The following is a 26,192-nucleotide window of genomic DNA, read 5'->3' as shown; positions in this document are numbered from 1 at the left end:
TCAGGATCGAACCCGGGTCTCTGGCGCTGTGAGGCAGCAACTCTACCGCTGTGCCACCGTGCCGAGTTGGTCAAGGGAATGGCCTTGTGGAGTATACCTGCCGTTTTCCATTGCCACGGTTACTCTGATTTATTTGTTCATGTTTGAGGGAGGCCACATTGACATTGATACCTGGTCCCCAGCAGATCCTTGTGGGGTGGCGGCTTGAAAGCACGAGTGGCACAGCGGGTCGAACTGCTGCCGCACGGTTTCAGTGGCCTGGGACTGTCGCTGACCTTCACCGCTGTGTGGGGCTGGTGTTGATCACAGGGGACCCGGAGTCCTCCCACATCTCAGAGACAGGCTGGATGATAGGTTCATTGGCCACTGGCATTTCTCCTTTGCATGTAGACACGGTCAAATCTAGGGAGAGTTGCCAGGAATGTGAGGGGAATGAATGGGCACAGACCAGGTGCGATGCGGGGCCTGTTTCTGTGCGGAATAACTTTGTGACTCTTTTGACTCCCTCCACCATGTGTCGGCCTGTAATCTGTGTACTTCACAAATTGTGACAATTAAATTGTGGTGGTGGTGAATGTGTGGAACTCATTGCCACAGCTGGCCATGGAGGCCAAGTCAATGGGGATTTTTAAGGCACAGATTGACAGATTCTTGATTAGTTAGGGAGTCAGGGATTCTGGGGAGAAGGCAGGACAATGGGGTTGAGAGGGAAAGATAGGTCAGCTGTTTTTGAATGGCGGAGTAGACTTGATGGGCCGAATGGCCTAATTCTGCTCCTATAACGTATGAACATGTAATATTTTGCTGATGGCTCCGATTTCATGCCATCGTGGAATGGAGAGAGAAAGAGAGAGGAGAGAGAAAGGAGAGAGTGGCACTGTGCAAGGTGAGCAAATATTTTGGAGAATGGCGCCAGATATGGATAGCAATAGTTACAAGACGGACTAAATTAGCTGGGACTAAACCAAGCGGTCACAGGGAGAATGTGCAAACTCTGTGCAGATAGCATCCATAGTCAGGATTGAACCTGGGACTCTGGCACTGTAAAAGGCCACTGAATCTCCGGGCCACTCTAGTCATGAGAGGGAAAGGGTGGACAAGACAACTGTAAATTAATCCTGGCTTTCGATTATGTTGTGTTTAGTCTCCAAACTTTAGATTTCAGAGATACAGCCCGAGTCCACACCGTACACTAGCACTATCCTACACACAAGGGACAATTTACAATTTTACCCAAGCCAGTTAACCTACAAACCTGTACGTCTCTGGAGTGCGGGAGGGAACCGGAGCAACCGGAGAAAGCCCATGTGGTCTCAGGGAGAAGGTACAAACTCCGAACAGACAGCGCCCATAGTCGTCATCAAATCCGGGTCTCTGGCGCTGCAAGGCAGCAACTCTACAGCCGTGCCACCCTACTGTGGCATGTTGTCAGTCTTGTGTGCTGCTCAGTTATAGATCTGGATTCGTGGCTTCATTTACATCATTGTAAATGCTTCATGAATCTTCTGGGTTTGCAAATTAGTCCACTCAATTTGCATGGTTTTGGAACCACGGTGGAACGCAATAAAGCCACACCGACATAACAGCTGCCATGACAATGCCAATCAGATCGTAACGTGCTCTTGTCTGCTGACATTAAAATGTTCGCCAAACAATCCTTTGAATGATTACAGGTTTCACGACAAAATCCGTCTGGCAAGCTCTTTTGTTGGCTGTTGTACTATTTCAGCAACACCTCCTAGAGCGGTGATCACAACCACCAAGACAATGGCAGCAGAGCACGCTCCAGAGCCTCGTCTACACGTTGCACGCCACCCCAGACTGGGAAATATACGACCACTGCCAGGTAAAGTGAATAACATTGGTTATCTGTCAAGGGGTGGGATATATTAGGCAGCAAGAGAACAGTCACTTCTTGAAGTTGATGTGTTGGATGCAGGAGAAATGGGCAGGAGTAAAGACCAGCGCGACTTTGACAAGGGCCAAATTGTTATGGCCAGACGACTGGGTCAGAGCATCTCTGAAACGGCAAGGCTTGTGGGGTGCTCCCGGTCAGCAGTGGTGAGTACCTACCGACAGTGGTCCGAGGAGGGACAAACCACAAACCGGCGACAGGGTGTTGGGCGCCCAAGGCTCATCGATGCGCGAGGGCAACCAAGGCTATCCCGTCTGGTCCAAACCAACTGTGGGAAGACGACAAACCGGTGGAGGGAGTGCGATGCTCTGGGCAATGTTCTGCTGGGAAACCCTGGCTCCGGCCATTCATGTGGACGTCAATTTGACACGTGTCACCTACCTAAACATCGCTGCAGACCAGGTACGCCCCTTCATGGCAATGGTATTCCCTGATGGCAGTGGCCTCTTTCAGCAGGATAATGCGCCCTGCCACACTGCACACATTGTTCGGGAATGGTTTGAGGAACATGATGAAGTGTTCGCAGTGTTGCCCTGGCCTCCAAATTCTCCAGATCTCAACCCGATTGAGCATCTGTGGGATGTGCTGGATCGACAAGTCCGATCCACAGCGGCTCCACCTCACAACTTGCAGGACTTGAAGGATCTGCTGCTAATGTTTTGGTGCCAGATACCACAGGACACCTTCAGGGGTCTTGTAGAGTCCATGCCTCAGCGCTGTTTTGGCGGCACATGGAGGTCCAACAGCATATTAGGTAGGTGGTCATAATGTTTTGGCTGATCGGTGTATCATCGTCCCTTCAACAACATTCTACCATTGTTCTTCCAACGTCACTGGGTCTAAATCCTGGAACATCACCACCAGAAGTTTTTAGGTTTTAAGTTTCAGAGATACAACAGGCCGCTCGGCCCACCGAGTCCACACTGACCGCACGCTACCACTATCCTACGCGTGCTTGGAGGAGCCTAAGGAAATTTGGCACCTCACCAACAACTCGTACCACCTTCGAGGATGAAGGCTTACTATCGGACGGCATCGCAGCGTGGTTTGGGAGCAGCTCTGCCCGACACCGCAAGAAGTTGCAGTGAGTTGCGGATGTAACCCAGTCCAGCACACAGACCAGACTCACATCCATCAACCCCATCTGTTCCTGCTGTCTCGGCAAGTCAGCCTACGTAATAATCAAGGATCGACACAAAACGCTGGAGTAACTCAGCGGGACAGGCAGCATCTCTGGAGAGAAGGAATGGGTGACGTTTCGGGTCGAGACCCTTCTTCAGACTGGGTTAGAGATAAGGGATGCCTTATTCCCTTAATTCTCCCTTATTCCTAACCAGTCCGAAGAAGGGTCTCGACCCGAAACGTCACCCATTCCTTCTCTCCAGAGATGCTGCCTGTCCCGCTGAGTTACCCCAGCTTTTTGTGTCGGTCTTCAGTTTAAACCAACATCCGCAGTTCCATCCTCCACATAATAATCACGGACCTCTTTTGCCCCGTTCTTTCCCTCCCGTCGGACAGGAGATACAACAACATGAAAGCACGTACCACCAGACTGATGAACAGACTCTGTTATTAAAATATTGAACAGTCGTCCCATTAGTTAGGGGAGTGGGGTGGAGTAGACCTGATTTTCCAATCTACCTTCACAGTGGAGTTTTCCCTCTGCAACTGTAATGTTACAACACGTTAAAATTATATTCTGCATTCTGGTTATTTTATCTTTGAACTGTTGTATTTTGTGCATGACTTTATCGTATCCATGTATGGTTTGATCTGATTTAATTAGGTAGCGTGGAAAGAAAAGCCTTTCACTGTGCGTTGGTACTCGTGACCAAAAGGTACCCACACCACAAGCAAATTTTGATGGAGGTGCTCTCCTGAGCTTGATAATGAGATGTGTTGTTGGGAAGGAATAGAGTGAGCTATGCTCTTCACACAACAGCGCTGTTTCATGTCGTTGACCTTGCTCAACCTCGATGCTTGCATTGAGTGGCTTAATGGAAAAGTTTCATTTCTTCACACTAACTTCCCTCACCATGGCAATCACAAAGAAGGCGTCCTCTAACGTGGCATGCTCTGCACCGAAGGAAATAGGAATGGTGATGGACTGTGACACGAGGTGGGAATTTGCAGTCAAAAGAGTTGGGGGGTTTTTAACGCCTTCAACCTGGCAAATTGCACGAACCAAAAATCTAACCGGCTGCCTCTGAAGTTTCCCTAGGACTCCATGATCGCGCAGAGCAATGCATCAACAACAGCGGAGGCACAGCGGCACGGCGGCGGTAGAGTCGCTGCCTTACAGCGGCAAAGACACGGTTCGATCCTGACGACGGGGGCCTGTCTGTACGGAGTTTGTACGTTCTCCCCGTGACCTGCGTGGGTTTTCGCCAGGTGCTTCGGTTTCCACCCACGCTCCAAAGACGTACAGGTTTGTAGGTTAATTGTCTTCGGTAAAATTGTAAATTGCCCATAGTGTGTAGGATATTGTGAGTGAACACTGGAGGGCGCGGACTCAGAGGGGCCGAAGGGCCTGTTTTCGTGCATTATCTCTAAACTAAACTAAACTAAACAAGCAACACAAATTTGAGCTGATAAATATTGTTCAATTGAAAGGCTCAATTTTTTATTTAAAAGTTCGAACTGCAAAAAAAAAAAATCTTTCAGACAACATAAATGCTCCATGCTATATTTCAAAGAGAGGAGGGTGAGCAATTATTCCAGCTCAGGCCTCTTTTAAGTGCTCGGCAGATTCACTCGATGACAGACTAAGCAGGTGAGACCGCACCTGGAGTACTGTGTGCAGTTTTGGTCTCCAAATTTGAGGAAGGATATTCTTGCTATTGAGAGCGTGCAGCGTAGGTTTACTAGGTTAATTCCCGGAATGGCGGGACTATCATATGTTGAAAGACTGGAGCGACTAGGCTTGTATACACTGGAATTTAGAAGGATGAGAGGAGATCTTATCGAAACGTATAAGATTATTAAGGGGTTGGACACGTTAGAGGCAGGAAACATGTTCCCAATGTTGGGGGAGTCCAGAACAAGGGGCCACAGTTTAAGAATAAGGGGTAGGCCATTTAGGACTGAGATGAGGAAGAACTTTTTCAGTCAGAGAGCTGTGAATCTGTGGAATTCTCTGCCTCAGAAGGCAGTGGAGGCAAATTCTCTGAATGCATTCAAGAGAGAGCTAGATAGAGCTCTTAAGGATAGCGGAGTCAGGGGGTATGGGGAGAAGGCAGGAACGTGGGTACTGATTGAGAATGATCAGCCATGATCGCATTGAATGGCGGTGCTGGCTCAAAGGGCCGAATGGCCTCCTCCTGCACCTATTGTCTATTGTCTAATGCTTATTTACATTCCTAAGAAGGGTCCCGACCTTGAAACGTCGTCTGTCCAAAATGCTGGAGTAACTCAGCGGGACAGGCAGCATCTCTGGAGAGAAGGAATGGGTGGCGTTTCGGGTCGAGACCCTTCTTCAGACTGATCCGAAGAAGTTTGAATCAGTCTGAAGAAGGGTCTCGACCCGAAACGTCACCCATTCCTTCTCTCCAGAGCTGCTGCCTGACCCGCTGAGTTACTCCAGCATTTTGTGTCCATCTTCGTTTTAAACCAGCCTCGACAGTTCGTTCTGTTCTTCTCGCAGTTTGTTTATCACTTGTTTATATTACCTCACCGACCTACATTATACTGACATTATACTGACATAAAACACAGAGCATAACATACGCTCTGGATCAGAGTGATTCATATTTCCTCAGAACAATAATGCCCATTAAGTCTGCTTTTTCAAATTAAATATTGGCTAGTTACTTCTTCATCGGATTCATCGGTATTGAATAAGCAAATAATTGAATTTAGATAAATCGGCTCACTTTCTATGAACCTGCCACCCCCCCCCCCCCCCCCCCCCCACCCCTCAAGTCCTGCTAGCGATGTATTAGTCTCAATAATAAATAAAAATATTTCAACTGAACCCTATTTGTTTGTTACCCTGCAGATTCTACACAGAAAAAAATGCCATTTAGTAAATTATTCAAACGTGGGTCACATCCAAATCAAATTTGTGTTTTTATTTTGCTGCTAAATTGGGTTTGAAAGTTATTTGGATCATTTTGCCCGAAGCAGTAAAGAACTTGAAAGGTTCACATGTTCTAATGCAGCAATTTCATGACATCTATATACTGAAATTCTCGTTTGTTTGTTTATTTGTCCCTGAACTACAGCCAAAACGGTACACGATAGCGTGACAATTTTAGGCCCACCTTACTCACCGTCGTCCCTTTGGTGCTAATGGAAGAAGTTTTGTTGAAATCGGTGTTATATTTTTTAAGTTATTCACATTTTAAAGTTTAAATCTTTCTCCTAGGGAGGGAGGGAGGAGAGGGAGGATCGGAGGGGGGGGGGGGTTGAGGGGGATGGAGTGGGGGGAAGGGGAAGGGGGGGGAGGGGAAGGGGGGGAGAGGGTGCTGCACCAATGCAGGAGAGGTTTGGGCCCTACGGATCCACTTGGTCTAGTCTCTTATAAATGTCCTTCCTTATTCTACAACGATGTGCAGAACACAAAGTGCTGGTGTAACTCAGTGGGTAAGGCAACATATCTGGACTCTTCAGTCTGAAGAAGGGTCCTAACCTGAAACGTTGCCTATCCATGTCCTCCAGAGATGCTGCCTGACCCGCTGAGTGACTCCAGCACTTTGTGTTCTACGCAAGTTTCCAGCATCTGCCGTTCATTGTGGCTATGTACCCTGGTCCTAAACTCTGCAACCAAGGAAAACATCTTCCTGAATCGAGTCTGTCAACCCCATTAAGAATTTTCCTTATTTCTATGAATCACCCCTCATTCTTCGAATGACTAAAATGTGCAGCCCCATTAAAATCAACCACTCTCCAGACAGTAAACCTGCCATCCTTTGGAAACATAGAAACAAGCCAGCAACACCATTCAATATGATCATGGCTGATCATCCAAAATCAGTACCCCGATTCTACTTTTTCCCCATATCCCTTGATCCCTTTAGCCCCAAGAGCTAAATCTAACTCTCTCTTGAAAACATCGGGGTACTGATTTTGGATGATCAGCCATGATCATATTGAATGGTGTTACTGGCTCAAAGGGCCGAATGGCCTACTGCACCTATTGTCTATTGTCCAGTGAATTGGCCTCCACTGCCTTCTGTGGCAGAGAATTCCACAGATTCACAACTCTCTGGGTGAAAACGTTTTTCCTCGCCTCAGCCCTAAAAGTAAATCTACACTCCACAGATGACAAATATGTCCTTTCTTTCGCAAGGAGACATAAACAGCACACAATACTCCAGGTACGGTGTCACTAAGGCCCGAAACAATTTGAAGAAGACTTCCTTACTCGTGCATTCAAATCCTCTCCTATTAAAGGCTAACATGCTCCTCTAATCGCTGGATCTGCATGTTATCCTTCAGTGACCTGTGCACCTAAGTCCCGACAAAAATCAGCACAACCCAAACTTTCACTATGAGAAATATTTCACTTTCCTATCATGTTCCATCTGCCATTTTCTCATCCACTCGAGCTTGGTGCAAACCAATCTTCTGGAAGACGTTATGTGTCCCATGTGCAATTAAAAAACACAGGTATCCGAGTTTAGTTCAGACAAATATTAATGGAGAGATTTGTACGATCTCCACGTGACCTGCGTGGGTTTTCTCCGAGATCTTCGGTTTCCTCCCACACTCCAAAGACGTACAGGTTTGTAGGTTAATTGGCTCGGTATAAATGTTAAATTGTCCCTATCGTGTGTCGGGTAGTGTTAATGTGCAGGGGTCGCTGGTCGGCACGGACTCTGTGTGCCAAAGGGCCTGTTTCCGCGATGTATCTCTAAACTAAACTAAACTAAACTAAACCATGGCAAAGAGGCAGCTGGGATGGAAATACAAAAATCAATACTCTAGTCATGGGGAGAAACAAGAGAATGCATTTTGTCCGTTGACACCACCTATTCAGGGACAGAATGTTGGAATGATCGCCATTGTTTAAGATACAATGGGCAATCTTGTGAAAGTAGGCAGTAAAATTGGAACTGTGTCCATAAACTAATTGCTTCCTGGAAGAGACATGAGTCAGAATATTGAACAGTGGTATGATTATGAATACATTCTAAAATGTTGATCAGATGGAATCACAAGATTCCCCTGAATTGGGTCAAGCAGTAAACTCCGTTGTCAAGTCAAGACGTTCCATCAATAAATGTTCTCTGGGAAGATCAAAGTGACATCTCAAACCAACGGCTCTGTTAAATCCTGCAAATAATCTAAATATATGAATCACTCTTTTGTTTCAAGAAAGGGAAAGTAGTGTCGTTAATGTAACTGGATGATGGATGTGTATAGTTTATGTGCATGAACACAGTGTAGCTAAAGAATTGAATAAGCTTGTTTCACAACCCAAACAGCTTTCTACGTTTACCTTAGTTTAATTGGATCATACGTTCGAGTGTCATCACGTTCTCCTTCACCTGCTGGTTCCACTCCATCAGCCTTCAGAACAGAAACCACCTGCAGACCACAGCCAAAGTCTGTTCCAAAATTATTGAGCTCCCTGTCAGAGCCCTCTCCACCCTATGCGACCAGCAGCCTGCAGCCCAGCGGTACGAACACTGACTTCTCCAACTTTAGATAGTTCCTCTGTCCCTCCCCGGCCCTCCCAGTTCTCCCTCTATCTTCCTGTCTCCACCTATATCCTTCCTTTGTCCCGCCCCCCCTGACATCAGTCTGAAGAAGGGTCTCGACCCGAAACGTCACCCATTCCTTCTCTCCTGAGATGCTGCCTGACCCGCTGAGTTACTCCAGCATTTTGTGAATAAAGCAGATGCTAAGGTCAGCTGGCAGGATTTTACACGACCCCTCACGCGTCCTGTCCTCTGTGTTTGAGTGGCTCCCCTCAGCGCGCCGGCTTCGCTGCCCACTGGCTGTAGGACACAGAGGAGAAGGGCAACCTTTGTCCCCAAGGCTGTTCAGCTCCTCAACTCCCAACCACCCCCCTCTGTCCCGCTGCACACCCTGCTAATCCCACCCCCCCACCAATAGTTTTTGTACTACTCTACATGCCTTTGTAAATTGCCCCAAGGCAAGTGTTTTTGAACTTGAACTTGAAACAGCGCAGAAACAGGCCCAATGTACAATTTTACCGACGCCAATTAAACATCTAACCTGTACGTCTTTGGAGTGTGGGAGGAAACCGGAGCGCTTGGCGAAAACCCATGCAGGTCACGTTGAGAACATACAAACTCCGTACAGACAAGCACCCGTAGTCAGGATGGAACCCCGGTCTCGAGGGCAGTAAGGCAGCAACTCTACCGCTGTGCCACCGTGCCACCCGTGTCTTTGAGACGTTTCCATTGCCCAAGTTAGAAGTTAAGAAAACATGCACATGCAATTACAGAATATGGTCCAGAAAAAGTGCGGGGTTCAATAGAAAGACATAATTCAAATCCATCATGGTATGTGAGGAGGATTGGAGTGGAAAGGGGAGATTGGCACAAAATATCTTGGAAATATTCAGCAGGCCAGGCAGCGACTGTAGAAAAAGAAGCAGCTACGTTTCAAGTTGGAGATCTTTCATCAGAAGAAGGAAAACATGTTTGTTTTAAGTTGTAGAGTGGGCGGGAGAGGGATAGATAGGGAAGATCTCTATTACATTGACTGCCACGGGCCTAAGCAATGGGTGAAGTCATCTGGTTGATAGATTAATAAGGGAAATTAGGAAAAGAAAATGTAAACAAAGGAAGATGTAAAAGCTGTGAGACACAGATCAGAGACATAGTATAGTATATAACAGGTATTTATTTCACAAAATGCTGGAGTAACTCAGCAGGTCAGGCAGCATCTCAGGAGAGAAGGAATGGGTGACGTTTCGGGTCGAGACCCTTCTTCAGACCCGAAACCTCACCCATTCCCTCTTTCCTGAGATGCTGCCTGACCTGCTGAGTTACTCCAGCATTTTGTGAAATAAACACCTTCGATTTGTACCAGCATCTGCAGTTATTTTCTTACACATAGTAGACAACAGGAATAGGTCCTTTGGACCACAATGTCCAAGCTGGACACGATGCAAGAATTAAACTAATCTCCTCTACCTGCACGTGATCCAAATTCCTTAAATCCTTGTGCCTAACGAACAGTCTCTTACCTGCCACTCTCATACCTGTGAAAGACTCAGGAGTAGTATCTCCAGGTGTGGATCGTTTATTGACACTTTAGACTTTACACATACTGAGTGGAAAAGGGCCCTTTGATCCACCGAGCCCGCGCCGACCAGAGACCGCCCCGTACACGAGCACGATCCTACACACTAGGGACAATTTACAGTTTACAGAAGCCAATTAACCTGCAAACCTGTACGTCTTTGGAGCTTGGGAGGGAACCGGAGCACCCGGAGGAAACCCACGCAGTCGCAGGGAGAACGTACAAACTCCGTACAGGCAGCACTTGTCATCTGCATCGAACCCGGGTCTCTGTCGCTGTGAGGCAGCAACTCTACCGCTGCGCCACCGCGCCGCCCGCTTTTCCTGGCAGCTCCATTGTGTTACAATAGACAATAGACAATAGGTGCAGGAGTAGGCCATTCAGCCCTTCGAGCCAGCACCGCCATTCAATGCGATCATACCCCCTCACTCCGCTATCCTTAAGAGCTCTATCCAGCTCTTACCCCAGACAGTAAATGTTTCCTCGGTCATGAATATTTTTACCACACGCCTACTCTCAGCACTTGGCCGATCTTGGCCTGACGCTGATCAGAACATAGTGTCTAAATCTATTCATAATACATTCATCATTTTGAATTCATTTCTGCAGAGAAGTCAGTGGTACAGCAAAGATTTAGTATGTAGTCAAAATAAACCAATCAGGAGAATAACGGTGGCGCAGCGGTAGAGTTGCTGCCTTACAGAGCCAGAGACCTGGGGTCGATCCTGACTACACATGCTGTCTGTACAGAGTTCACACTTTCTCCCCGTGACCTGCGTGGGTTTATCTCTGGGCTCTCCAGTTTCCTTCCTACAGTGAGATTGTTACACCTACAGTGAGATTGTTACACCTGCAGTGAGATTGTTACACCTGAAGTGAGATTGTTACACCTGCAGTGAGAGTGTTACACCTACAGTGAGATTGTTACACCTACAGTGAGATTGTTACACCTACAGTGAGATCATTACACCTACAGTGAGATCGTTACACCTACAGTGAGATCGTTACACCTAGAGTGAGATTGTTACACCTACAGCGAGATTGTTACACCTACAGTGAGATTGTTACGCCTACAGTGAGGTTTTACACTTACAGTGAGATTGTTACACCTAGAGTGAGATTGTTACACCTACAGTGAGATTGTTACACCTACAGTGAGATTGTTACACCTAGTGAGATTGTTACACCTACAGTGAGATTGTTACACCTACAGTGAGATTGTTACACCTAGTGAGATTGTTACACCTAGTGAGATTGTTACACCTACAGTGAGATTGTTACACCTACAGTGAGATTGTTACACCTACAGTGAGATTGTTACACCTGCAGTGAGATTGTTACACCTGCAGTGAGAGTGTTACACCTGCAGTGAGATTGTTACACCTGCAGTGAGTGTTACACCTACAGTGAGATTGTTACACCTACAGTGAGATTGTTACACCTAGAGTGAGATTGTTACACCTACAGTGAGATTGTTACACCTACAGTGAGATTGTTACACCTAGAGTGAGATTGTTACACCTAGAGTGAGATAGTTACACCTACAGTGAGATTGTTACACCTAGAGTGAGATTGTTACACCTAGTGAGATTGTTACACCTACAGTGAGATTGTTACACCTGCAGTGAGATTGTTACACCTAGTGAGATTGTTACACCTACAGTGAGATTGTTACACCTGCAGTGAGATTGTTACACCTACAGTGAGATTGTTACACCTACAGTGAGATTGTTACACCTGCAGTGAGATTGTTACACCTACAGTGAGAGCGTTACACCTACAGTGAGATCGTTACACCTACAGTGAGATTGTTACATCACAGGTACTGGAAGAGAGAAGGTGGGTGATGGTGAGAAAGGGAAGGAAACTTGGAGTGCGAAGGTCCCCGGGTGTTGTGCCTCTTGAGAACAGGTTCACCCACTTGGAAGCTGTCGGGGAAGAAGACATTGCCACACTGAGCGGCAGACTGGTTTGTGAAGCAAAAAGTGCTGTTGAGACAAAACCAAAGAGGCCGACGTCAGGCAACGCCGTGGTAGTAGGAGACTCCATTGTGAGAGGTACGGACAGGGGTTTCTGCGGCAACAGGAGGGGTTCGAGGATGGTGTGCTGCCTCCCTGGTGCCAGGATCCAGGATGTCACAGACAGAGTGCAGGAAATTCTCAAGGGCGAAGGTGAACAGCCGGAAGTGGTAGTGCATGTCGGCACAAACGGCGTCGGAAAGAAGGGGATGAATATTCTGCAGCGTGACTTTAGAGAGCTCGGAAAAATGCTGAAAAGCAGGACCTCCAGGGTGGTTATCTCCAGGCGAGAGCAGGAACAGGGAGATACAGGACCTGAATGTGTGGCTGAGGAACTGGTGCAGGGGGCAGGGATTTAGATTCTTAGATCACTGGGATCTGTTTTGGGGTAAGGGGGAATTGTACAAAAGGGATGGATTGCACCTTAACAGGTGGGGGGCCAGCATTCTGGCAGGCAGGTTTGCCACTGCTACACGGGTGGTTTTAAACTAAATAAGGGGGAGGGGGGAGTCAAATGGGATAGTCATGGATGGAGATAAAGGGAAAGAGAGTAACGGGATAGTTAATGACCCCAGAATTAACGGGGAAGAAAGCTCACAAAGGGATAGGAGTATGGCCAAGTGTAAAAGGGATCGATGTGAAGGGTGAGATGAGTAAAAAGTATTGTATATGAATGCGCAAAGTATAAGAAGTAAAGTAGATGAGCTTGAGGCTCAGTTAGAGGTTGATAGATACGACATTGTGGGGATTACAGAGACGTGGCTGCAAGAGGATCGGGCCTGGGAACTTAATATTCAGGGTTATACATCCTACAGAAAGGACAGGCAGGTGGGCAGAGGCGGTGGGGTAGCTCTGCTGGTGAGGGATGAAATTCAGTCCCTTGCGAGGGAAGACATAGGGACTGACGAGGTAGAGTCACTGTGGATTGAGTTGAGGAATTGTAAAGGCAAGAAGTCACTAATTGGTGTTATCTACAGACCCCCAAATAGTAGCCCGGATGTAGGGTGTAAGTTGCAGCAGGAGTTAAAGCTGGCATATAAGAAAGGTAATGCCACTGTGGTGATGGGCGATTTCAATATGCAGGTAGACTGGGAAAATCAGGTTGGTTCTGGACCCCAAGAAAGAGAGTTTGTAGAGTGCCTCCGAGATGGATTCTTAGAGCAGCTTGTAATGGAGCCTACCAGAGAAAAAGCAATTCTGGATTTAGTGTTGTCCAATGAACCAGATTTGATAAAGAGAACTCGAGGAAAAGGAACCGCTTGGAGGTAGTGATCATATGATTAGTTTTAATCTGCAATTTGAGAAGGAGAAGGTTAAATCGGAGGTGTCAGTGTTGCAGTTGAACAAAGGGGACTATGAAGGCATGAGAGAGGAGCTGGCCAAGGTAGACTGGAAAGGGATCCTAGCAGGATTGACGGTGGAACAGCAATGGCAGGAATTTCTGGGCATAATCCGGAAGACGCAGGATCATTTCATTCCAAAAAGGAAGAAAGATTCTAAGGGGAGTAGGAGGCAACCGTGGCTGACAAGGGAAGTTAGGGATGGAATAAAACTAAAAGAAAAGATGTATAACACAGCAAAGAGTAGCCAGATGCCAGAGGATTGGGAAACTTTCATGGGATAACAGAAGATAACAAAACGGGCAATACGGGCTGAAAAGATGAAGTATGAGGGGAAGCTGGCCAAGAATATAAAGAAGGACAGTGAAAGCTTCTTTAGATATGTTAAGAGCAAAAGAGTAGCAAAATCAAATGTGGGTCCCTTGAAGGCAGACATGGGTGAAATTATTATGGGTAATTATCGCCCAACATTGGGAACATTTTTCCTGCATCTAGCTTGTCCAGTCCTTTTTTAATTTTATATGTTTCTATAAGATCCCCTCTCATCCTTCTAAACTCCAGTGAATACAAGCCTAGTCTTTTCAATCTTTCCTCATATGACAGTCCCGCCATCCCAGGGATCAATCTCGTGAACCTACGCTGCACTGCCTCAATTACAAGGATGTCCTTCCTCAAATTAGGAGATCAAAACTGTACACAATACTCCAGATGTGATCTTACCAGGGCCCTATACAACTGCAGAAGAACCTCTACTCCTATACTGAAATCCTCTCGTTATGAAGGCCAACGTTAGCTTTCTTCACTGCCTGCTGTACCTGCACACCAACTTTCAGTGACTGGTGTACAAGGAGGCCACAGTCTTAGAATAAAGGGAAGGCCATTTAAAAATGAGGTGAGAAAAAACTTTTTCACCCATAGAGTTGTGAATTTGTGGAATTCTCTGCCACAGAGGGCAGTGGAAGCCAAATCACTGGATGGATTTAAGCGAGAGTTAGATAGAGCTCTAGGGGCTAGTGGAATCAAGGGATATGGGGAGAAGGCAGGCGCGGGGTTATTGATTGTGGACGATCAGCCATTATCACAATGAATGGCGGTGCTGGCTCGAAGGACCGAATGGCCTCCTCCTGCACCTATTTTCTATGTTTCTATGTAAAGGCATGGAAGAGGAAATTCATTGAGTAGCTGGGTCAGACTACTGGCGTCTTGCTGTGTTGCCTCTTCCACAGCTGGGAGGGAGCATGGTTTGGGCGTTGTTCTGAGGCGCAGTGTGGTTACTGGTCAGGGTTGATGTAGAAACAAGGAATTGCAGACGCTGGCTTACAAAACAACAGACACAAACTCAGCGGATCCAGCAGCATCTGTGGTACACATGGACTAGGTGACGTTTGGGGTTGGACCCCCCCTTCAGGCTGATTGTAGGGAGGGAAGTAAACCTGGAAGAGAGGAGGGGCAAGAGGAAGCAAGGCAGGTAAGAGATGAACATAGGTGAGGGGCTGTTTTATAGGCAGATGGTTGGACAAAGGCCAGAGATGAAAAAAACAGAAGGCGCTAGACAAAGAATTAGAGTTGAGAATTGAGGTGCCAATGGAAGGAATGTAGATGAAGGGGGAATGGGAGGAGAGAAATGGGCCCAGGGGAGTCCAGGTGAGGCACAGGGAGAGAGGGTGGTGAAAGAAAGGGGAATATGTGGGGAGAAAGGGGATGGGGAGGAGGTGGGGGTTGCTAGAGGTTACCAAACATTGGAGAATTCAATGTTCATACAGTTGAGTTTGTAAGCTACCCAAGGGGAACACGAGGTGCTGTTCCTCCAGTTTGCTTGTGGCACCACTCTGGGATATAAACTCCATTTATACCTCACATGTCCGGGAACATCACAATCTGGTTTGGGAACAGCTCTGCCCAGGACAGGAAGGCTCTGCGGAGAGTAGTGCGTTCGGCTGAACGCACCATGGGAACTACACTCGCCCCCCTGCAGGACCTATACATCAGGAGGTGCAGATCCAGAGCAAGCAACATTATGAAGGACCCCTACCACCCCAGCAACGGACTGTTCCAGCTGCTACGGTCAGGCAAACGCCTCCGCTGTCGCGCTGTGAAAACAGAGAGGATGAGACGGAGTTTCTTCCCACAGGCCTTCAGGACTGTTAACTCTCATGTCACCAGGGACTAATTTAATTTACTGTATTAATTTATTTTTTGTGTTAAAAAAAAATAATTCTATTCTGTTTTGTAGTTTAGCACATTCCGCAGGCATTGCCACTTTCCTTTCACTGCACATCTGTATATGTATGTGACAAATAAACTTGACTTGAGTCAAGGACTCAATCGAGGACGAGTCGCACCCTGGCCACTCCCTCTTCTCCCCTCTCCCATCGGGTAAAAGGCACAGAAGTGTAAAAACGCACACCTCCAGATTCAGGGACAGTTTCTTCCCAGCTGTTAACAGGCAACTGAATCATCCTACCACAACCAGAGATCAAAACTGATCTACTATCTACCTCACTGGTGACCATCGGACTATCTTTGATCGGACTTTGCTGACTTTACCTTGCACCAAACGTTATTCCCTTACCATGTATCTGTACACTGTGAATGGCTCGATTGTAATCATGTGTTGTCTTTCCGTTGGCTGGTTAGCACGCAACAAATGCTCAAAAGCTTTTCACTGTACCTCGCTACCCGTGACAATAAACTAAGCTGAACTGGGGGTTAATGTAGTGGGGCAGGAGAGAGATCAGTTGGAGGTGGTGGAGGAGGCAGCAAGGGTAGGGGTTGGGAGTGCAGGAGTGAGAGATGGGTTAGTAAATCTCCTACTAACTAGGGAACCTAGTTGAGTTGGGTTTCCAGCGCTGGCCTAAGAGAGACTCACAAAGGCCTCCTCTACCGTTGCAGGAGCGAAATTCAAAGCAGTCTTCCAGCTGCTTTAGCACGGGTGGCTTGTGGAATGCATGGTTAACTCGCACATGAATGAAAACCCACGAAGAGGCAGCCAGGAATTCTTCGCTGGATGCCACTGCAGATGCCGAGGCGGGATGGATTAATTTCCATGTGCGCCGCCGCCGGGGACGGTCAGGTACCGAGGCAAATGAGAGATTTTGCTCCTAGCAGCATCGCAGGAAACATCGGCTCAGACAGCACACAAAACATCAATGATGCATGAGAAAAACAAGACGGTGGAAAGGAAACAGTTTCCAAAAATAAGACAGAAGTGCAGACTTCACATTTTCTGTGGCAAGCCTTTCACTTTTGTTCCCATTTTTTTTCCATAGAAGCTGGGTTACATATTTATCAAAAACACAGAGACTCGCAGTCTGATATCTAGTACTTCTTCGCTCATTTCTCTTCAAATCTAAAATCAAAGATCACACCCCAAACGTCTAATTTTCCTGGGATTTTCCTAGTTTGTGTGAAAAAATTTTTTGTTTGTAATTTAAATCACTGGTTTCCAATTAACATTCTTTCACAGCAGATTACGGAGTAGTTTTGAATTGCTCGATCAAAGTCCCAATCATTGAGATTACATGACTATGATTTTAAATCAAATGACAAATAATCAGCATTAAATGAAATATTCTCACGCTGTTTACTAACTGCAATAAAGCAAATATAAACATCATTCCTAAGACATGATGAACTTAAATGCTATAAATTATTCCGACTTTTTCATTTATTTAGACAGGTGAAATTTCCGTGGCTGAAGTCTGTATTTAGTTTTAGGTTAGAGTGGAAACAGGCCCTTCGGCCCACTGAGTCCACGCTGACCAGCGATCACTCCGTATGCTAGCACAATAGACAATAGGTACAGGAGGAGGCCATTCGGCCCTTCGAGCCAGCACCGCCATTCAATGTGATCATGGCTGATCACTCTCAATCAGTACCCCGTTCCTGCCTTCTCCCCATACCCCCTGACTCCGCTATCCTTAAGAGCTCAATCCAGCTCTCTCTTGAATGCATTCAGAGAATTGACCTCCACTGCCTTCTGAGGCAGAGAATTCCACAGATTCACAACTCTCTGACTGAAAAAGTTTTTCCTCATCTCAGTTCTAAATGGCCTACCCCTTATTCTTAAACTGTGGCCCCTTGTTCTGGACTCCCCCAACATGTTTCCTGCCTCTAACTTGTCCAACCCCTTAATAATTTTATACGTTTCGATAAGATCTCCTCTCATCCTTCTAAATTCCAGTGTATACAAGCCTAGACGCTCCAGTCTTTCAACATATGACAGTCCCGCCATTCCGGGAATTAACCTAGTATACCTAAGCTGCACGCCCTCAATAGCAAGAATATCCTTCCTCAAATTTGGAGACCAAAACTGCACACAGTACTCCAGGTGCGGTCTCACTAGGGCCCTGTACAACTGCAGAAGGACCTCTTTGCTCCTATACTCAACTCCTCTTGTTATAAATGCCAACAGTCAATGCTGATACTGACATCCAGTGAAAGAAGTTTCTTAAAAAAGTTGCCACGTGATTTTTAATCACATAACGATTTCCTGCAGTGGTTTTAGTCGAGAGAATAGGGTGGCGCGGTGGCGCAGCGGTAGAGTTGCTGCCTTACAGTGACCCGGGTGCGATCCTGACTACGGGTGCTGTCTGTTCGGAGTTTGTACTTTCTCCCCGTGACCTGCGTGGGTTTTCCCCGAGATCTTCAGTTTCCTCCCACACTCCGAAGACGTACAGGCTTGTCGGTTAATTGGCTTGGTGTAAATGTAAAATTGTCCCCAGTGTGTGCAGGGTGCTGTTAATGCGCGGGGATCGTTAGTTGGCACCGGCTGAAATATTGCCATGCGATTATTAAGTTTACTTGAAGGGCAAGTAGGGGCTTTAGTTTACACCTGGGTGAAAGATGATAGGTGGTTCAAATCCCAACAGATTACAACGCATTTCTAATTAAATGCTGAGACATATGTGTTATGTGAAATCTTAAAGCAAACACACTCGATAATTATGGATAAATACAGATAATAGACACAAAAAGCTGGAGTAACTCAGCGGGTCAGACAACATCTCTGGAGAAAAGGAACAGGTGACATTTTGGGTCGAGACCCTTCTTCAGACAGGGTCCCGACCCGAAACGTCACCTATTCCATTTGCTCCAGAGTTGCTGTCTGACCCGCTGAGTCAGGGCCATTTTTACAGCATTATGGGCCCACGGGCAAAGCAGTGTACTGGGGCCCCTACCGTTACTCTCCCCCACCCCCCTTTCCCTACCAGCCCCCCCCCCCCTGTCGTGCCGGCGAAAAGCACTTACCGAAAAGCACTTAGCGATGGACTTAGGGTGCTACATTGTTGCGAAAAGCACTTACAGATCGCTGTGAGAAGCACTTAGGGACCGAAAATGTTGCGAAAAAAGCACTTATTGAACCTACATTTTTAAAGTAGTATTTATTTATTGCAAGTCACTTAACATACACAGATCAGCATGGGGCCCCTATGCTCGTGGGCCCCCGGGCAAGTGCCCATCAAGCCCATGCATTAAGACGGCCCTGTGCTGAGTCACTCCAGCGCTTTGTGTCTATCTGCAGTTCCTTCCTACATGTAAATGCAGATTAGTTGGAGTATTCATTTAATCTTTAACACCGCCCATAATGTCACAGTGCAAGTCTGTGACCACAAAATCAGACAATTTGACATTCCAGGGCTAAAACATTTTTTTTCTTCGAGTTACTCCTTCCAGTCACTGCTCAATAACACTTAAGTTTAATGTTGTGATCCTGAAGATAAACCCCCTGCTTCACTCCAACCCTCGCTGAGCGAAGCCCGTGTACCTCAGTTAGTGGGTGTGAAGGGCGACAAGCTGAATATTTTCTCTCGCAGATGAATACTACGATTGAGTTGACTGTTCCACCCAGAGCCACAGCTCAGCTTGGTTTTGGCATGGGATTCAGACACAATGAACTGTTCCAAGGAAGAGGCCCTCTTCTGCAGCTGGAGGGGGTGGGGTGGATGGAAGTCGACTGCCTTCCCGACTATAAAACCGGCCTGCACTGAATCCAGATAGACCGACCCTCTTGCACACTGCGCGCGCCACCTCGCCACCTCGCCTGCCAAAGCACACACGCCCCCTCCCCACTCCAGAGCAAGGAACCAGCTAAACATGCTAATAAACTGGGAGAGAGAGAAAAATGCCTGGTTTCTGAGGGGGGGAAAAAATTAGAATAGGAACCAAAAGGAGAGCTACGTGAAGAAATGTAAAAAATGACCAAGTCCTGCTGCAATACAGCACACTGAAGATGAAGTGTGAAGCTGATGCCTGGGGCTGCTGGGAAATGGGGAAAACAGGGAGTGAGGGAGGGGAGGAGAGGGGAGGGAGGGGCAGTAGGATTGGAATTTGCCAAATTAACAGAGAGGGGCACTGACTGGATCCTGACGCACCGACCGGCTCACTTTGATAAAAGCAGTGAGTCCCTGCGAAGGAGACCGCCAAAGGGAGAGAGGACGGGCTAATGGGAAGTCACGTCCACTGAAACCTGGCACCATGAAACACTTTGAAATGATGTAGCCATTTAAAGGCATGTTTGGGAAATATAGGGAGAGCCGTAGAGTGATACAGCTTGGAAACAGGCCCTTCAGCCCAACTTGCCCACGCCGACCAACATGTCCCAGCTACACTAATCCCACCTGCCTGCATTTGGCTCATGTCCCTCTAAACCTTTCCTATCCATGTCCAAATGTTTTTAAACGTTGTGATGGTACGTGCCAACTACCTCCTCTGGAAAAAGTTGCCCTCAGATTCCTTTCCACCCTTACCTGAAACCCATGTCCTCTGGTTCTTTATTCCCCTACTCTGGGTAAAAGACTCTGCGCACTTACCTTATCTATTCCTCTCAAGATCTCATCCATCTCTGTAAGATCACCCCTCATCCTCCTGCACTTCAAGGAGTAAGGTCCTGGCCTGCTCAACCTCTCCCTCTAGCTCAGGCCCTCGAGCCTTGGCAACATCCTCGTAAATCTTCTCCGCACCCTTTCCAGCTTGACAACATCGTGCCTACAGCACGGTCACCAAAACTGAACACAATGCTGAACACATGCCAGTTTTAACACTCTTGACTCTTTGACTTTCTGTAGGCTTCTTCAGTCCATGTAGTAGCTGGCACACGTTAAAGTCGGCCTTAATAACCATGTGAAATGGAGTCTGCTCAGAACTTGATCCTCGTGAGCTTTTCTACACCCTCCTTGACCTTCGTCCCCTTTGATGTCTTGTTTTCACACCTTACCCGTCCACATCTCTATGTCTCCCTCTCCCCTGACTCAGTCTGAAGAAGGGTCTCGACCTGAAACGTCACCCATTCCTTCTCTCCAGGGATGCTGCCTGTCCCGCTGAGTTACTCCAGCGTTTTTGCGCCTGTCTTCGGTGTAAACCAACATCTGCAGTTCCTTCCTGCACACGTGGTCCTCTGCAGAGGCCAAAATCACATCTCCCCACGAACCGGGCCGTCAACCACAGTTTGAATCCAGCCACCACTGTTGGCCATGGATTAATTTTCAACAAACGGCACATTTGACACAGAACATCTGTCCATTTATCTCATTGTGAGATCTTGCTGCTTGCAAATTAGCTAATGTGCTCTCTGCATCGCAACAATGACTGCCAATCTAAACTAAGTCGCCAGCTGCAGAGTGCTTGGAGAAGTCCCTCAGCCCCTGAGAGGCTCGACATAAATCTCTGCGTTGCCTTTCCCTCCCGTGGATTCTGAAGCAGTGGAGAAAAGTTGCATCATCAGCAAACCGGGTGGCACCACCAGCAGTGTCTGCCACGCCAACAGTCTGTCTGTCCTTCATCTTTGCAGTATTTTAGTATGTGTTAAAGAGCATGTTGTGGTCTTTCTTGGTTTGGTTTATGTGGGGGGGGGGGGGGGGGGGGAGGGGTTGGGGGAAACCTTTTTTTCAATCTCTTACCTCAACGGAGATGCGATATTTTCCCGCATTCAAGAGAGAGCTGGATAGAGCCCTTAAGGATAGTGGAGTCAGGGGGTATGGGGAGAAGGCAGGAACGGGGTACTGATTGAGAATGATCAGCCATGATCACATTGAATGGCGGTGCTGGCTCGAAGGGCCGAATGGCCTCCTCCTGCACCTATTGTCTATTGTCTATTGTACCATACACCCACCATGCTTTGCGTGAAACTCAAATTTCACTGTACCTTAATTGGTACATGTGATAATAAACTGACCTGGAAACCTTGAAGTCAATGGTCTCCAGATTCAGTTCTCAAGCAAAGGTTTGTTCAAACTTCTAGTCGAGGGTTATTTAATCACTGTTACCGCATCCTTGGTTCCACCACCTAGTCTACCGTGCGAGGTCTATGAAATGACCAGCGTGGCCCTTGTAAGGGGACAATTGCAGCCTTCATTCACACTCAAACTTGTCAAGAGACCTACTTACACACAGAATTGCTGGAGGTTTTGCCCTTTCACGTGTCGAGTAACGAACCTCAGATCCGGGTAAACAAGGAATAAATCAAGTCATACGACATCGAGCTAATCTGATAACCTGAGAGAACTATCTGTTCCGGGGATGAAATTTCCTTTGTTGGTTAACACTTCTTGAATCTTGAATATTTGGGAATGTGTCCCGTTGCACAGAATCCACCCCTGAGGAAACAGAAGATTGCACGGCACGGTGGCGCGGCGGTAGAGTTGCTGCCTTACAACGCTTACAGCGCAGGAGACCCGGGTTCGATCCCAACTATGGGTGCCGTCTGTACGGAGTTTGTACGTTCTCCCTGCGTGGGGTTTCTCCGAGATCTTCAGTTTCCACCCACACTCCAAAGACGTACAGGTATGTAGGTAAATTGGCTTGGTAAATATAAAAATTGTCCCTAGTGTGTGTGTAGGATAGCGTTAATATGCGGGGATCGCTGGTCGGCGCGGACCCGGTGGGCCGAAGGGGCTGTTTCCGCGTTGTATCTCTAAAACTAACAACTAAAACACTGTCTTTCGGTGTTAATTCCATTTGAAATTCCCACCCCCTCCCTAAGATTTACCATTTTTTCCTCACATAATTGAAATAAAAGCTATGCTAAAATAGTCCAATACTTTTGACAGTATAATACCTACATTTCTCCATTATTTTCTGTGTACGTTTTAGCACTTGGTCAAGGCACTTTGACCCTGATTCTTATGGAGTCACTGAGTCATACAGCGTGAAAACAGGCCCTTCAGCACAACTTGCCCACACCGACCAACATGTCCCATCTACACGAGTTTCACCTGCCTGCATTTGGCCCATATCCCTCAAAACCTATCCTATCCATGTACCCGTCTCATTATTCCTTAAATGTTGCGATAGTCGCTGCCTCAATATACCACCACTGACAGCTCGTTCCATACACCCACCACCCTTTGTGTGGAAAAAGTTACCCCTCTGATTCTGATTAAATCTTTTCCCCTTCACCTTAAACCTATGCCTTCTGGTCCTCGATACAGAATACAGAAGAATACAGAATAGCTTTATTTGTCATTCGTTTTACCGAACGAGATTAATTTGCCAGCAGTACAAAAAACAAAACAACACAAGACACACAACCCCAACACAAACACCCATCACAGTGACTCCAAACACTCCCTCACTGTGATGGAGGCAAAAAAACTTCCTCTCTCTTCCCCCATGCCCCTCCCACGGACAGACAGCTCGACCCCAACCAAGGCGACCGACCCGCACAGCCCCCGCAAGGAGATGGAAAGTCCCCGCGGCCGAGCCGCACCGGCGCTGTTAAGTCCCGCGGTCGTACCGGGCGATGGAAGGCCCCACGGCCGAGCCGCACCGGGCGATGGAAGGCCTCGTGGCCGAGCCGCACCGGCGATGGAAAGTCCCGCGGCCGAGCCGCGCCGCGCTGGAAAGTCCTACGGCCGTACCGGGCGATGGAAAATCCCGTTAGTTTTAATTATACTCTGGGCAAGAGACTCTGTGCATCTTCAATTCAACCATCTGCTGCTCATTTGTATCTGGGCTACCCCTCACCCACCTCAAATCTATATTGTTATAATCCAAAATTGTGAGCACCAGAGAGAAATGTTGAGGTCATTCCATTTAGAGGCCCAGATCCTGTCAATCGTAGAGTGAGAGTAAACCTTATCCATTCCCTGCCCCAACTCCAAGCTTCATTGCTGTGGTGGCAAGAACAACGTAGTCCACTATTCATTTAAAAAACATCTCTCTGATTACATATTCAAACAATACCAGAGATTTACTGATGAAATACAGTTTGTCTCAGTCCTAGGGCAAGAACATCGTTGACTATTTGTTTCTCATTCCTCGCTGCGCCAAAGTGAGGAGAACAAAGTTAGTTTTAGTTTAGTTTCAGAGACATAACGACGTGGAAACAGGCCCTTCAGCCCACCGAGTCTGAGCCTGCCTGCGATCACCCGTACACTCGTTCTAAGTCCTGGTTTCACAACCTACAAACGAGGGGCAATTTACAGAGGCCAATCAACTTACAGACCTGCATGCCTTTGAAATGTAGGAGGAAACCTGAGCACCTGGATAAAACCCACACGGTCACCGGGAAAACGTACAAACTCCGTAGTCAGGATCGAACCCGGATCTTTGGCGCTGCGCCACTGTGGCTCGCTGTGTTCTGATGGCTGGATGCCTCGGTGTGTCACTTCATTGATCAGTAAGTATAAAACATTCCACTGGGGGGCTGGAGTCACATAGAAGGCAGGTACTGGGTACGGGTGGCAGATTTTCTTAAAGGCTATTACTGAATTAGATATAGACAATAGACAATAGGTGCAGGAGGAGGCCATTCGGCCCTTCGTGCCAGCACCACCATTCAACGTGATCATGGCTGATCATTCTCAATCAGTACCCCGTTCCTGCCTTCTCCCCATACCCCCTGACTCCGCTATCCTTAAGAGCTCTATCTAGCTCTCTCTTGAATGCATTCAGAGAATTGGCCTCCACTGCCTTCTGAGGCAGTGAATTCCACAGATTTACAACTCTCTGACTGAAAAAGTTTTTCCTCATCTCCGTTCTAAATGGCCTACCCCTTATTCTTAAACTGTGGCCCCTGGTTCTGGACTCCTCCAACATTGGGAACATGGTTCCTGCCTCTGACGTGTCCAACCCCTTAATAATCTTATACGTTTCGATAAGATCCCCTCTCATCTTTCTAAATTCCAGTGTATACAAGCCTAGTCGCTCCAGTCTTTCAACATATGACAGTCCCGCCATTCCGGGAATTAACCTAGTAAACCTACGCTGCACGCCCTCAATAGCAAGAATATCCTTCCTCAAATTTGGAGACCAAAACTGCACACAGTACTCCAGGTGCGGTCTCACTAGGGCCCTGTACCTTAAATCGAAGGTCGACACAAAATGCTGGAGTAACTCAGCAGGACAGACAGCGTCTCTGCCTTCCCTACTGATTTACTCCAGCATTTTGCGTCCACTGAATTAGATAGTTTTCTACTGTGGGATATCCAATAGTTTCCACCAGCTTACTTTTGCTCAATGCATTTCATTTAAAATCCACAGCAGCCATGGTGAAATTTGAACAAAGGTCCCCTGAGGATGAGTTCAGGGCCTAGATTGCTAGCAGAGTTATTTAACCAATGCATCAACCTACCCCTGGGAAGAGTGAAATTAACTCAGGACATTCTCAAGGTAACAGTGGCTTAACATTAGGAATTTCAAATTGATTGACTTCCAGCATAGAAACAGGCTTATTCAGTCCTTGCTGACGTCCCATCACCCATAGAACCTTGCAAAACCAAGGACGCCACGTTCAAACACTAAGAATTCTTATTTTCTGCTTGATAGAATCTTCTCAGCACAGTGCAAAGCTTTCCCCTTGACCATCTAGTTCTACGTTACCTTACTTTTGCATATATTCGCTACACACCAGGAAGCCATTTACGGAGGCCAATTAAGATTACAAACCTGCACACCTTTGGGATGTGGGAGGAAACCGGAGCACCCGGAGGAAACCGGAGCAGTCGCAGCGAGACTGAACGTGCAAACTCCACGCCGACAGCACCCCAGGTTCACGACTGAACTCGGATCTCTTGGCTTCGTGAGGCAGCAACTCTACCAGCGCACTGCTGTGCCACCCACTAGACAGTCCCCACAGACCATGGAACTCATTTGAAACTCAGCATTAAAACGATGCCAAATGATAATTAATTTGAAATTTTCGCCTTATACGGTTTCTCCGGAATGGAAGGGAACAGGAGTAATTTTAAACCTGAGTGCTGAGAGGAAAGTGTAAATAGAATAGGTTGCATTTCCATTTTGGAAAACTGCAGTCTTTTTTGATTCCCCTTTAAATAGAACAGAAAGAGACCATGTGAAAACCCAAATGTACCTCATGACCTCAGATCTGTGAGCTTTCCTTCTCCTTTCAGAAGCTGTCACGGTACCCTCCTGTAATAAAAAAAACATGTAACGTTAAGCCTACTTTTGTGCATGTATCTCTCCCAGCACACATTGACATTTATGATTCCACAAAATCCGTTGCCTGGTAACGAGCATTTCACATTCACATTCACAAGGTAGAACATATCTCACTCTGCAGCGTAGCATAAAAACCACTTTCTCCTTTGGAACCCTGTTTCTAAATGCAACAGTGAACTAAACCTTTGAGAGGAAAGCCCCCCCTCACACATGATTTTTCATGCCATTTCGACTTGTGTTCCATTTAACGCTTTTTAACCAAGAACACAGGGACATTTTAACCCTGGGACATTTCCACTC

At 47.1% G+C, this 26,192-nt stretch overlaps 1 protein-coding gene across 1 annotated transcript in view; it reads right to left on the bottom strand.

Moving 5' to 3' along the window:
* LOC144607517 (thyroid hormone receptor alpha) overlaps positions 1-25,863 on the bottom strand; it is a 246,660-nt gene extending 220,797 nt beyond the window's left edge. The window contains exon 1 of the mRNA XM_078424413.1: positions 25,804-25,863. The gene's annotated coding sequence lies outside the window, so the exon portion shown is untranslated. The remainder of the gene's footprint in view (positions 1-25,803) is intronic.
* Positions 25,864-26,192: the final 329 nt, after the last annotated feature.

The sequence above is a fragment of the Rhinoraja longicauda genome, chromosome 29, assembly GCF_053455715.1.
Source record: "Rhinoraja longicauda isolate Sanriku21f chromosome 29, sRhiLon1.1, whole genome shotgun sequence".
Classification (NCBI taxonomy): domain Eukaryota; kingdom Metazoa; phylum Chordata; class Chondrichthyes; order Rajiformes; family Arhynchobatidae; genus Rhinoraja; species Rhinoraja longicauda.
This window is presented reverse-complemented; position numbering and strand designations above follow the sequence as displayed.